This window comes from Haliotis rufescens, unplaced genomic scaffold (genome assembly GCF_023055435.1).
Source record: "Haliotis rufescens isolate VD_foot unplaced genomic scaffold, xgHalRufe1.0.p SCAF_30, whole genome shotgun sequence".
In the NCBI taxonomy this organism is placed as follows: Eukaryota; Metazoa; Mollusca; class Gastropoda; order Lepetellida; family Haliotidae; genus Haliotis; species Haliotis rufescens.
Window position 1 is genome coordinate 1,488,359 of NW_025964002.1, and position 15,356 is coordinate 1,503,714.

Consider the following 15,356-nt stretch of genomic DNA (forward strand, 5'->3'; position numbering starts at 1 on the left):
CCTTGGTTTATAGGTATAGGATATATACCCTAACATATGAATGCTCATAAGCAGAATAGATGATATGGGGGATAATACTCACCAGGGTAAGGGGAATATAGGATATATATTCACCAGGGGAAGGGAAATATAGGAGATATATTCACCAGGGAAGGGGAATATTGGATATATATTCACCAGGGAAGGGGAATATAGGATATATATTCACCAGGGGAAGGGAAATATAGGATATATACTCACCAGGGGAAGGGAAATATGGGATATATATTCACCAGGGAAGGGAAATATAGGATATATATTCACCAGGGGAAGGGGAATATAGGATATATATTCACCAGGGGAAGGGAAATATAGGATATATACTCACCAGGGGAAGGGAAATATAGGATATATATTCACCAGGGGAAGGGAAATATAGGATATATATTACCCAGGGGAAAGGGGAATATAGGATATATATTCACCAGGGGAAGGGAAATATAGGATATATACTCACCAGGGGAAGGGGAATATAGGATATATATTCACCAGGGGAAGGGAAATATAGGATATATACTCACCAGGGGAAGGGAAATATAGGATATATATTCACCAGGGAGAGGGAAATATAGGATATATACTCACCAGGGGAAGGGAAATATAGGATATATATTCACCAGGGGAAGGGAAATATAGGACATATATTCACCAGGGGAAGGGAAATATAGGATATATATTCATCAGGGGAAGGGGAATATAGGATATATATTCACCAGGGGAAGGGGAATGTAGGATATATATTCACCAGGGGAAGGGGAATGTAGGATATATATTCACCAGGGGAAGGGGAATATAGGATATATATTCACCAGGGGAAGGGGAATATAGAACATATACGAATCAGCAGAATGTTGATATAGCTCCACTGATTGCCCCAGTTCCAAATGAAACTGGCCTTGGGTGCATCTACGAGGATGAGAAGGAACTGGGTGCAGAAATGCCTGCAGCTCTTTGTTCCAGAAATCTAAAGACCAATGCCAACAAGTACACTTTTTTTGTTTCTTTTGTATAAATATCGTTGTGCAACATTGTCTCTGCCCCTCTTCCTTTGATCACCCGCTTCGTGATCTGCGGTGACCTAATCCCTCATTGGACCACTCTATCTTCAAATAACACTAAATGATAAAGCTAGAGTAGCTAGAGTTTGACAGTAGGCTATGCTCTATCAGAACACAGCATAAAGAAGCCCATTACCCTGTCAAGGAAAGTTGCCTCACTGCAAGCTTCACCTGACCCATGAGTCGGGAACTTGAAATGGCATAAACCTGTATCATGTCCACTGTAATCTCCTCCCGGGGCCCCTCAACTCTGATAGGAAGATGACAGCATGTAGAACTGCAGGTTCACGTTCTAGTAGGCTGCTATCTTCACAATGAGTAAAGCAAATATTTCCAGCAATATTTTTCACAAAGCCATGCAGTATTTAGTATGAGAAATATCCATGAATGGGGTTAATGTCCGTATTCTTTTCTTGAATTGACACAACTATATTTTCAGGGTGATTTTTGAAAAAAGAACATAAGGTTTTTTTATCATCAAAGTAGTGCTCCACGAGGAATCAAACTAGTTTGTAGTTGATTGGAATAGAGTTAGTGAGTGAGTTTGATTTAATGCTGCTTTGACAAGTATTCCAGTTATATTATAGATGGTCGGCTTCATGTCAGAGGAAAGCCCAAAGTGAGTCAGGTCTTAGACCGTATTACCTCAGTGAAACCCACAAGCATGGGTATGATGCTGATAAGCCCGGAAACATAATCAGGACAAATCTGGGATTCAAACCCATGATCACAGGCTTCTGTCACACCTAAGGGAGGCAACTCTGTACATGGAATTGAGGTGTGTAAGACGACAAGGCCACTGTGCCCCCAGAGGCATGTAGCAGTTGGATATATAGTATAACTGAGGATAAATGTACAAGTAACTGTGTGGAAAAGGCTGATTTTAGTAGGTTTCAGGGAGCAAACTTTTAAATTAAACATAAGCAAGTCTTGACCCAAGGTGATATTCTAAAGATGTGTCGACATTAACATATGGTCAAAACTTCTTGGTTCACAGACTTGCCCATAGCTAGATTTATTCTTTGAGGTGGCAAAATCAGCTTCAAACTTTCATCCAGTTACAGTGAGATAGTGATTATGGTTTTATGCTGCTTTTAGCACTGTTCCAGCGATTTCATGGCAGGGACACCAGAAATGGGCTTCACACATGTGGGGAATTGAACCCAGGTGTTCGACATGACGTGCAAACACGTTAACCACAAGGCTACCCCACCAACCCTTCATCAAGTCAGAATTCCAAGACTTTCAAGTGTAAAACGGAAAAAAGGCTTATCAAACATTTGAACATGTCTGATTACTTACATACGAAAATTTTCAAAGTTTTCCATTATTTGAAAATAAGCTAAATCCAGTGAAGCATATAGGGCCCCATCATACCTGGTACTGATTATTGGTACTGAAATCTCTCGACCATGCCATGAAGCATCGAAAGCACAGATGTTGATATATGTGAAATACACGAACCGCAGTGGGGGAAATAAGGGTCCTACACAACAGCAAATGGTAGTAATGATATTCATCAAATGTGTAAAAACAAACTAGTAAATGATGCCTAGTATCCTGCTGCAGACAGAATAAATCTCATGAATATGTGATAAGCAATGTGATACAGTCTGCTGGATATGCATATGTCATAAACAATGTGATATGGTATGAGGTCTGATAGACATGCATGTTACTGGCAATGTGATACGGCCTTCTGGACATGCACAATGGTGCCAAATGAAAACAGCATACCTGACAATGATTTGTCAATGTCCAAGTTGGTGTCAAAGTTGGGCGCCATGGGACAGAGTTAGGGGAGATAATGTGTTCCAGGGCCTGTACCAAGATCTCTGGTGTATATCATCTCATACATACATATGCATTCAATTATTCCTTCAATATTGTTTACGGTACAATAAATGATACTTATATCATATTCCTGAAAAATCAATAAAAAATAATTAATTTTTGTCAGAGTTTTTCCTTTGGCTATAATTTGTCTGACATTTCCAACTTTGTTAGATCAAGTTACAATGAAAATTATTCATATGGTGCACTAACATGCAACAAAACACATGTTTGTAATCACAGTACAATGAAATCTAAATAAAACCTGCCAGTCTGTTCCGAGTTGCAGCACGAGATTGCCGCCATGTAGATGCCCAGCTACAAGAGGCTGCAGGCAGAATAATCCTCATGACTGAATTCAGAGGTAGTTTAAGATTCGAAGCTTAGAATGGCTGTATGTGGAAGAGCCCTTGTGACACGGCTTTACCATAGGTCAGACTTTGCAATGTCAGGGGATTAAGTTGATGCCAAAACTTCTAGTGCTCCAGTCAGCACTTTCTCCCACATCCCCCACTGACCTTCGCATGTAAATTATTCAAAACATAAAAAGACCAATTATTTTATACAACAGTGAAATTTGGGGCATTGATTCCATTGTACATGTAATTAAAGGAATTGACTCATTTATACAAGAAAACCTTCTGGTAAGCTAGAGGTAAGAAATAATTGGAAAATTGCTGGACAAACGTTGCCTTCACAAATATAAAACCTAAGAATTACACTTCACTCAGGTGGTAAGTTCAAAGACTATGCAAAATCACTTCTAAAAAATAGGAACATACTATAGACTTTAGTCTTCTATTTTTAATCAGGAAGTTCCAGTGACCCTAGCATGTAAATTATACAAAACATTAAAGAACCAGTTATTTTATACAACAACGAAATTTGGGGCATTGATTTAATTCTAATTTAAGGCATTGACTCATTTATGATGGGTAAACACCAGTTATTAGTGATGGGTAAACACCAGTTATTAGTGATGGGTAAACACCAGTTATTAGTGATGGGTAAACACCAGTTATTAGAGATGGGTCAACACCAGTTATTAGTGATGGGTAAACACCAGTTATTAGAGATGGGTAAACACCAGTTACTAGAGATAGGTAAACACCAGTTATTAGTGATGGGTAAATACCAGTTATTAGAGATGGGTAAACACCAGTTATTAGTGATGGGTAAACACCATTTATTAGTGATGGGTAAATACCAGTTATTAGAGATGGGTAAACACCAGTTATTAGTGATGGGTAAATACCAGTTACTAGTGATGGGTAAACACCAGTTATTAGTGATGGGTAAACACCAGTTATTAGTGATGGGTAAATACCAGTTATTAGTGATTGGTAAACACCAGTTATTAGTGATAGGTAAACACCAGTTATTAGTGATAGGTAAATACCAGTTATTAGAGATGGGTAAACACCAGTTATTAGTGATGGGTAAACACCAGTTACTAGTGATGGGTAAACACCAGTTATTAGTGATGGGTAAACACCAGTTATTAGTGATGGGTAAACACCAGTTATTAGTGATGGGTAAATACCAGTTATTAGTGATGGGTAAATACCAGTTATTAGAGATGGGTTAACACCAGTTATTAGTGATGGGTAAACACCAGTTATTAGTGATGGGTAAATACCAGTTATTAGAGATGGGTAAACACCAGTTATTAGTGATGGCCTTACTTTCGTAGTGCAATTTGCACTTATGGTTCATATATTGTGATATATACCACAATGTATTGCAGGTGTTCTTACATCTGCAATTTGTTATGAACCTGAATAAAAATGGGCCAATACATCGGACCCCTCACATTTTTTACAACTTCGTCCCATTTTGTTGGATGGTGCTAGGATCACAACGCATTTGTATTAGACACATTTTACACAGGAAGCTGTTTGCACAGAGTTTCAATCACATGAATCAAGTTGCTAATTTCTGAATTTCAGAATTTCATTTTGACTTCTCACTTCTGTAAACATTGCCAACAAGATGAAAATATGAATAATTTTGAAAACGCAATATACCGTTTTTTTCCAAACATGTTATGATTTGTATTCATTTGCATTTCAAACTGTGGTATACCGTTATATATTGTGCATCTCCACCAGTTATTGGAAAACTTGCAGACTCGTTTCAAAAGATCAGTGTTATTGTCTCCTTAGAAGAGGTACCTTAATCATTTCTTACTGTGGGGGCGTTGGGGTGTTGGTTGTCGGGGTGTGGGGGTGTGGGGATGTCTGGATGTGAGGATGTGAGGGTTTGGGAATGAAATGTAGACAAATGTGATCATATAACATGACTTAAGGAGAGTGTGAGTGAGAGTGTTATTTGTGTTCAACAACACTTGAACATTAATTCAAAACATCAATAGTCAGAATTGTCCGATAGACTCTGCTTTTAGCAGCTATTTCTAATGATTATGGAAAAGGATTTGTCCCCTTTACCCAGTACTGTTGTGGCATCTCAGCATAATGTGGGTGAAAATCAAAAGTGATGCAGGTCACAGACGTTTACTACTTTGGCAAAACCTACACATGAAACAGTGGTGCTGACACTTACAGCATCATGATCAAGAATTCAAACACACAATCACACAATCCAAACAAAAATGTTAAGCACATCCCAAAAAGTATGTGATTGCAATGATTGTCCAGTTATCTGCAATAATAACTACATAAGTCTTGGCTAGTGCAAGCACAAACATGTATTCAAAGTTGATTTAAATGTAAGACATCAATAGACCTGAACAAGAAATGAGATTTTCATTAATAACAGCCAAAAAACATCCAGCAGTCAAACATCACAAACTCATCTCCAGTGCCAAGATAAACAGTTATTCACAAAAGTTGGGGCTGTTCTTTAAATGTCATTTTCATTGGTGTCCATTCTCTGAAACCATTACTGGTTGGCGTGGGACAAGTTTGAGAGCCTCATTTCGATTTTTAATTCAAACCTAAGACAAACAAAGCGTCTGGAAAGTTATAATCATCCCGTCCAGGCCTCTATTTGCTTTATAGATTCTGTGATTCAGGGGAAATAACTCTTAAAGGAGATGCCGTGGTATAAATTTCATTATCCATCAAGGCCAATAAAACTTACAGCCTACAGAATGAACAAAATATTTCCACAATCGATTAACTTTTGAAGTCAACACTAGAGATATGATTTGACATTTATTCTCTGTGATGTGTGGTCACAAACCGGTTTGGCCGGCAGCTGAAATAAAATAAGTGTTTTTGTGAGAATTATTCATTAAAAAAAAAATCATCTAAAGTGATGTTGAATATTCATTGCAACTGGCATAAAGTTGCCGATCTATTACTCACAGAATGAAGAAATTTAATTCCTGAATTTTTATGAGTATTATTTTGCCATATTCCAAAGTGAAATATCAACAACTGATCCCGTCCCCAAAACCCATATTATCTGTATGGTTCAAGATCTGCCAGTCAGCAAAGTGCCTACGAGCCATGCATGTGATCATGATTTCACTTGCCCAACAGCATTGTTTATTTAAAGCAGACACAGTATTGACGGAATATAAATGGCCCTGTCGACGTAAAAGTAGATCATTCCTATACTCGAACTTGCTTTATTTCCCAGAAATATACCTGAGAGGGATTTATTACACAGCCAACTAAGAGTGAGTGAGTGAGTGCCACTTTTACCAATATTCCAGCAATATCATGGCAGGGAACACCAGAAGTCGGTTTCAACACATTGTACCCATGTGGGGAATAAAACCCGGGCTTTGGCGTGAGGAGAGTATGCTTTACGCTCTATCCACTGGACCACTGAGGCGGTCACTTGTTTTCACAAGTAATGTCACTGTTTCCTTCTCTATATCCGTACCAGGCCCTGTGTTTAAATTCAAATTCAAAATTTCCAACTTTAAGTAAACTTTATAATTCTACTTGCTCAGCCTGATTTTCACCTTGCCCTGCTAAATTAGGAAAAGGAAAGAAATTTTATTTAAAAACAGAAAAGAAACCTGACTTGTCAAGTACTTCATCTGCAGTTGACTAACACATGATGCATCTTCTAAAGTTCCAAGTTAATACCACCTATTTTCATCTTTGCCCGAGGGCAACTAAATAATATTGTCCCAGGCAAGTCAGGCTACAAGTTGAACACCCCTGAGTACCCTAGCACAGAAGTCCTCCTTGTCTTGGATTTTATATAGAGATTAGGTATTGTTTCTGCTACAGCTGCAAAACAAGATATGTTTTATTTATAACTATGAGCCTGATTATATTGTAAGAAAAACACCTTGAAGCAATGTCATTTTTGTGGCAGACAATTTCTGGAGCATAATTATGCTTTTCAAGAAATTACTGGGACAAAAAAAAAATATTTTAAAATCCCAGGTCACACCTCCCCGCCAGAATATGCCTAAAGAGTAAGAAAACAGGAGAAGCATATCGTTTTTATGTCCATATGGAGGGCTTTATATTTCACTTTTATTGTAAAGATCAACTCATGACCGAGCTTGGTGATCGTGTATCATGATCACCAAAACAGTAAGGGCGACCTACATGGTATAAATACAGACTACAAAGAGTTCTGGTTTATTTTTCAAATATTTTCCACAAAAGACTTTTCAATATATGCCATTGTTATTAAAAAAATCCTTTACTCAATTTAGAAATAGGTTCAGTGATGGAATAGACTCACTTATCAAGTTTCACAGAATTTTCATGACTTCCAAACGATTCTGAGGATGTCTTGGGTTTATGATAGATGAGAATGGAATAGAGACATGAGCCTTGGGAGATAAACGTCTGTATCTGTTACTCAGTAGGCAGCTTAAAGGAGACAAGGACCCACTGAAGTCCAGTCTGTCCAGATACTACATGCATGATTTCCTACAGGGTATCCTCTCATCAAATACCGTCAAGATGGACACCTTGGCTTCAGACCAACAAAAACCCAAAGAAAATATCTGATCTAGGAAGGGCTACTGTATATCATGAGCCTCCATGCACTGATAGTCAAGTAAGAGTGCAAAGTAAACATAAATATGATTGATAACCCAGACAATACAAATAACATAATTAAAACACACTAAAGCGAACCCAGGGTTGATGCACCATTGTACTTTGGAATATTACTCTAAGAAAGCATTGTGTCGGTGCACGTCACAACGGTCCTGTGTCTTGGTTCGTGAAAGTCAGACGAGCCAATCAAGTCGTGGCGATACAATAGCCACAATTACCCACTCTCACACACACAGGAACTGATGGAATGCTGGGCTAGGACTGAGCTATTCATGCCAGTGCATTGTGTCGCTCCAGGACTTACTACACCTACAATAATGCTATGGCGACATGTGGGAAGCGATCATTCTGGGTAATTGTTTGCTGATTGACACATAGCGGCTTGTCATTGCAGACGTTTGTACCTTATTGGATAAATAGTCGTCTAATTGGATTGTTGAGTCCAGGAGTGAGAATATCACTACGCTTGATCCAAATTGGGTTAAGTAATGGTGTTATCACCCTAATCTCTCAGATGGGAAGGTTTCTAAATGCAATTTATGTAACACATTGTTGCAATCATATTCAGTGTTATCCAGCATCCAATGAAAGAATTTCATTGAAGGGAATACGTGGGAACTTTCGACCAAACAAGGATCTTAAGAGGATACAACTTTTCTACTTCTGAATGAAAATCAGGAACATCTTCCTTAACCAATGCAGATAACTACAAAGAAAGTTGTTTAAATATTTACATTCTCAAAATATATTTCACAATAAAATCTCTTTACAACAAACTTGCTTATTCCGAGTGGTACTATTCCCAATGAAATAATACTTTTAACAATTTCCAGATTAATGAATCCTCGTCACATCCAGTTAATTATCTATTTAATTATATAGACAGTGGTGAACAATCATCCATAAGGTGGGTTTCCTGACTACAAGGGACAAACAACTATATTTATATAACATGTAAACACAATGTACTATAACATGCATTGTAAACTTTGCCTGTGTTTCATTAGCTACAAAATGTAAAGTTGGTTGGTGTTTAAATTACTACAAAATGTAAAGTTGGCTTGTGTAAAAATTACTATAAAATGTAAAAGTTGGTTGGTGTTTAAATTACTACAAAATGTAAAGTTGGCTTGTAAAAATTACTATAAAATGTAAAAGTTGGTTGGTGTTTGAATTACTACAAAATGTAAAGTTGGTTGGTGTTTAAATTACTACAAAATGTAAAGTTGGCTGGTGTATAAATTACTATAAAATCTAAACACAATGACATGTAAACTTTGTCTGTGTTTAAGTTACCTCAACACATAAATATACTGTTTGAATATTCATAACATGTAAACTTGGCCAGTGTATAAATAGCTATAACATGTTATATTGATGTTTTTATCATGCCACGTAAACTTGTTGTACACTAGCTGTTTCCATGGCCTCCATGCACTATGACTTCATTACATCCTTCCCTGTTACAGTAGCTGCTTTAACCAGTTTGAAGGGATGTTATTCCCCTAACACACTTCCCTGCTCATTAGACATATCACACCGGTCCCCTCAAGGTACGGCAGTTGACATTTATCACCATCATACTCCGCATCATATCAGACTCCAGAGTAACCCAGTTGAGCATACATCCCAAGCTGTCTAGCCATACCACTCCTGTATAAGTTGTTGTAAAATTGTATCAGTGCTTGTCTTGTGTCTTGCTGACCAATCGTGACAGGAACTTTTGGAGTTTTCCTCCAGAGAGTTATCTAGAAAACTGCCGGTATGGGCTGAGTGTGCAGCTAGCTGGCTGTCAGTATCGCAGGGCTACAGAGCTTGTTGAGGCAATCAATGAAATCCCCTCCGATGAACAGGCCCCAACTCAGCATTGTGTGGCTATGATCAATTACTGGACGAGAACTGTGGACAAGTTTAGCTGCTGTCGGGGAGTGGATACCAGAATTACTCTCTCCTGTAAGTTATTTTACTAGTTTCTTAAGTTATTTTACAGGCTTTAAACCAGACTCTTACACAACTTTGTTAGGATTACTTTTTCAAATGCTAGCTCACTGAGGATATAATTTATCTTACAATTTTTGGATTATCTATGTTGATAGTTACCAGTGAAAACATTTAATATAATTCAAATATAGAAAAGTGGAGATTATTCCCGTGTATCATGTACTTAGAACACAACATGGATGAGAAGGTTTAGATAGATTATAGGTAAGATAAGATGTTTACTGCAAAGAAGATCCCATATTTCATACAGACTGCAGAACTTGCTACATTAGATAGACAAAAACTGTAACAAACAAGAAAAATGGAACTTATATTGAAAGTTGGTGTGCATGTTAGTATAGCATGTTAAACAGAATAAATGGGAACAGATAATATTGGTGCAGTTTGGAACATTATTTGATATAATGAAAAGGAATTTTACTTCACTTGGCATGTTCTTGAAACAATCATAACTGTCGATTTAATCGTTTTTGCAGTGTAAAACATTATGCTGTTCATCCTCAATAGTATCATGTGTCATATACACCAACAGGTATATATATTGTATATACACTACACTTTGGGCCAGCTACGTATTATTATAAATAATACTCATAACAACAACAATAATCATCATCATCATCATCATCATCATCAATAAATACACAATTATTTGATGTATTTTCGATTCATGTGATCATTATATATTATGGTTAATTCCAATTACTTATCATGATTTGGTCAGTATTTTTCACACATCATGGACAAAGACGTAAAATAAACAGAAGAATTTCTCCATCATCTCAGGCAGGCTCCATCATCAACTACTAGTTTGTTCAAACTTTCAGCAGAAATTGAAGCATTACCCATGTTTCTGTCTAGAAATCATTAAAATCTGGCTACTGTCTCAGTAAGAATGGAAAAGTTTATGCCTGAAATAACAACCCCTTTGAAATTAACAGACAGATATCCTTCCCAGCATACAGATGTTTAACCTTTGCAGTGTACAGATCTGTTGATAGCTTTCACAAGCATGGCTCATCTGAACCGATCATTGATTACCAATTGTTTATTCAAAGGTAACAATCATAGTGTCAAAGGGAAGCTGTCATAAATAAAGTTGTGGAAAAAGATCAATTGATCACTTACTATTCTTGAGGAAGAAAGTCTACTTCTCATGTACCTTTGTTTGTTTGTCACACCAGACCCTCCAGTCAATAGTTAAGGTCATATAGTTATAATACATATTTTTATTTCTCAAACTGATGTATTTTTTACTCATGTAATCATCAGATGCTGATTACATGGAAGTACTCATCAGCACATAGAAAATAGTAGTGTGTGAAACTTGTCACAAAATGTAGTCTCTATTATTTACTTATCATGGACAGAAAGTATTAAATGTTTGCCCTTAAGACATTAAATGTTTACAGTAGGTATTATCAACATGAAACAAACCATACAAGTGCGTTCTAACAACATGATTTACAATTTTACAGGAATAATCACCTGTCAAAATTTGATCTATATATTAAATATTGACACTAGTTACTATCAACATAAAATAATCCAAATATGGTAACATACATAAATATACTCATTGAACTGGCATTAAAAATGCATAAGAATCAGAATAAAGAATGTTATGTCACATGGGAATGTGGGAACATTTGCAGGATTGATAACATTAATTTCAATGGTTTCATTTTGAGCATAAATATGTTCCCCTTGACTGTTTGTGTTCTAGTGGAAGCAAAATACCAATAATGCCCAAACAGGTTATTTCGTTCTTAGACTATTAAAGTCAAATAAACATTCATGTATTGATTCCAATTTTGTAATTAGATCATCTGTTTCATCAAAATATTGATGGTTTCTTTTTAACAGAGCGATATCTCTTTGGGTTTAGAATGAATATGACCAAATGATGTGTGTTTCTCATTGACTTTCCTGCACTTCCATTTAAAAATGTTGGAAGAAATGTTATTCTCCAAAACCAAGTCAATAAAACTGTTTGGCAGAGTTAAAATGGAGTGTGCATAGTGTCAAGTAGTCAGTATTGCTTCTTGTAGGGTATCTACTGCCAAGTAGCCAGTATTGCTTCTTGTAGGGTATCTACTGCCAAGTAGCCAGTATTTCTTCTTGTAGAGTATCTACTGCAAAATAGCCAGTATTGCTTCTTGTAGGGTATCCACTGCCAAGTAGCCAGTATTGCTTCTTGTAGGGTATCTACTGCCAAGTAGCCAGTATTGCTTCTTGTAGGGTATCTACTTCCAAGTAGCCAGTATTGCTTCTTGTAGGGTATCTACTGTCAAGTAGCCAGTGTTGCTTCTTGTAGGGTATCTACTGTCAAGTAACCAGTATTGCTTCTTGTTGGGTATCTATTGATAAGTAGACAGTATTGCTTCTTGTTGGGTATCTACTCTCAAGTAGCCAGTATTGCTTCTTGTAGGGTATCTACTGCCAATTAGCCAGTATTGTTTCTTTTAGGGTATCTACTGCAAAATAGCCAGTATTGCTTCTTGTAGGGTATCCACTGCCAAGTAGCCAGTATTGCTTCTTGTAGGGTATCTTCTGCCAAGTAGCCAGTATTGCTTCTTGTAGGGTATCTACTTCCAAGTAGCCAGTATTGCTTCTTGTAGGGTATCTACTGTCAAGTAGCCAGTGTTGCTTCTTGTAGGGTATCTACTGTCAAGTAACCAGTATTGCTTCTTGTTGGGTATCTATTGATAAGTAGACAGTATTGCTTCTTGTTGGGTATCTACTCTCAAGTAGCCAGTATTGCTTCTTGTAGGGTATCTACTGCCAATTAGCCAGTATTGTTTCTTTTAGGGTATCTACTGCAAAATAGCCAGTATTGCTTCTTGTAGGGTATCCACTGCCAAGTAGCCAGTATTGCTTCTTGTAGGGTATCTTCTGCCAAGTAGCCAGTATTGCTTCTTGTAGGGTATCTACTGCCAAGTAGCCAGTATTGTTTCTTGTAGGGTATCTACTTCGAAATAGCCAGTATTGCTTCTTGTAGGGTATCCACTGCCAAGTAGCCAGTATTGCTTCTTGTTGGGTATCTACTGCCAAGTAGCCAGTATTGCTTCTTGTAGGGTATCTACTTCCAAGTAGCCAGTATTGCTTCTTGTAGGGTATTTAATGCCATGTAGCCAGTGTTGCTTCTTGTAGGGTATCTACTGCCAAGTAGCCAGTATTGCTTCTTGTAGGGTATCTACTGCCAAGTAGCCAGTATTGTTTCTTGTAGGGTATCTACTTCGAAATAGCCAGTTTTGCTTCTTGTAGGGTATCCACTGCCAAGTAGCCAGTATTGCTTCTTGTTGGGTATCTACTGCCAAGTAGCCAGTATTGCTTCTTGTAGGGTATCTACTTCCAAGTAGCCAGTATTGCTTCTTGTAGGGTATTTAATGCCATGTAGCCAGTGTTGCTTCTTGTAGGGTATCTACTGTCAAGTAACCAGTATTGCTTCTTGTTGGGTATCTATTGATAAGTAGACAGTATTGCTTCTTGTTGGGTATCTACTCTCAAGTGACAGTATTGCTTCTTGTAGGGTATCTACTGTCAAGTAGCCAGTATTGCTTTTTGTAGGGTATCTACTCTCAAGTAGACAGTATTGCTTCTTGTAGGGTATCTACTGTCAAGTAGCCAGTATTGCTTCTTGTAGGGTATCTACTGCCAAGTAGCCAGTGTTGCTTCTTGTAGGGTATCTACTGTCAAGTAGCCAGTATTGCTTCTTGTAGGGTATCTACCTATAAGTAGCCAGTATTGCTTCTTGTTGGGTATCTACTGTCAAGTAGCCAGTATTGCTTCTTGTAAGGTATCTACTGCCAAGTAGCCAGTATTGCTTCTTGTAGGGTATGTACTGTCAAGTACTCAGTGTTGCTTCTTGTAGGGTATCTACCGCCAAGTAGCCAGTATTGCTTCTTGTAGGGTATCTATTGATAAGTAGCCAGTATTGCTTCTTGTAGGGTATCTACTGCCAAGTAGCCAGTATTGCTTCTTGTTGGGTATCTAGTGCCAAGTAGCCAGTATTGCTTCTTGTAGGGTATCTATTGATAAGTAGCCAGTATTGCTTCTTGTAGGGTATCTACTGCCTAGCAGTCAGTATTGCTTCTTGTAGGGTATCTACTGCCAAGTAGCCAGTATGGCTTCTTGTAGGGTATCTATTGCCAAGTAGACAGTATTTCTTCTTGTAGGGTATCTACTGCCAAGTAGCCAGTAGTGCTTTTTGTAGGGTATCTACTGTCAAGTAACCTCTATTGCTTCTTGTAGGGTATCTACCTATAAGTAGCCAGTATTTCTTCTTGTAGGGTATCTACTGTCAAGTAGCCAGTATTGCTTCTTGTAGGGTATCTACTGCCAAGTAGCCAGTATTGCTTCTTGTAGGGTATGTACTGTCAAGTACTCAGTGTTGCTTCTTGTAGGGTATCTACTGCCAAGTATCTAGTATTGCTTCTTGTAGGGTATCTATTGATAAGTAGCCAGTATTGCTTCTTGTAGGGTATCTACTTCCAAGTAGCCAGTGTTGCTTCTTGTAGGGTATCTACTGACAAGTAGCCAGTATTTCTTCTTGTTGGGTATCTACTTCCAAGTAGCCAGTGTTGCTTCATGTAGGGTATCTACTGTCAAGTAACCACTATTGCTTCTTTTTGGATATCTACTGCCAAGTAGCCAGTGTTGCTTCTTGTTTCTACTGCCTAGCAGTCAGTATTGCTTCTTGTAGGGTATCTACTGCCAAGTAGCCAGTATTGCTTCTTGTAGGGTATCTACTGCCAAGTAGCCAGTATTTCTTCTTGTAGGGTATCTACTGCGAAGTAGCCAGTATTGCTTCTTGTAGGGTATGTACTGTCAAGTACTCAGTGTTGCTTCTTGTAGGGTATCTACTGCCAAGTATCTAGTATTGCTTCTTGTAGGGTATCTATTGATAAGTAGCCAGTATTGCTTCTTGTAGGGTTTCTACTGCCAAGTAGCCAGTGTTGCTTCTTGTAGGGTATCTACTGCGAAGTAGCAAGTATTTCTTCTTGTAGGGTATCTACTGCCAAGTAGCCAGTATTGCTTCTTGTAGGGTATCTACTGCGAAGTAGTCAGATTTTCTTCTTGTGTTAGCTCTACACTTGTACACAGATCTTGTACATGCTCACATCAACAGATACACAGCGTGCTAGGTGAGGTGAGGTGAAATGGGATTTAACGCCTCGCTCAATATTATTGCACTTATACTTTGATGTGCATGCAAGTAGGGGGGGGGGAGCTGCTTGTCCTGGGTCCGGACTGATGCTGAGTTCAGAGTGCTAGCCCACTGCACTGAGATACCATCCTGCAGTTTAACATGAATACCCCACTTAGACACAATATATTGACTCCGAGTGGACCAGTCCCTGTTTTAGGGGTAACAACAAATACCATATTTTAATGTCTTTTGTATGACCCGGCTGGGAATCGA

The 15,356-nt window shown here is 38.0% G+C and overlaps 1 protein-coding gene and 1 long non-coding RNA gene across 3 annotated transcripts in view; one reads left to right on the top strand and one right to left on the bottom strand.

Annotated features, from left to right (window-relative positions):
* LOC124152222 (putative G-protein coupled receptor F59B2.13) overlaps positions 1-15,356 on the top strand; it is a 101,065-nt gene that overhangs the window by 62,184 nt on the left and 23,525 nt on the right. Inside the window, exon 1 of one of the 2 annotated variants that reach the window (XM_046525077.2) lies at positions 9,632-9,883. The exons of the other annotated variant lie outside the window; for it this stretch is intronic. The gene's annotated coding sequence lies outside the window, so the exon portion shown is untranslated. Of the gene's footprint in view, positions 1-9,631; positions 9,884-15,356 lie in introns of those variants that run through there. 2 annotated transcript variants of the gene reach the window in all.
* The window catches only part of LOC124152223, an 82,725-nt gene that overhangs the window by 8,378 nt on the left and 58,991 nt on the right, over positions 1-15,356 (bottom strand). The window lies entirely within an intron of this gene.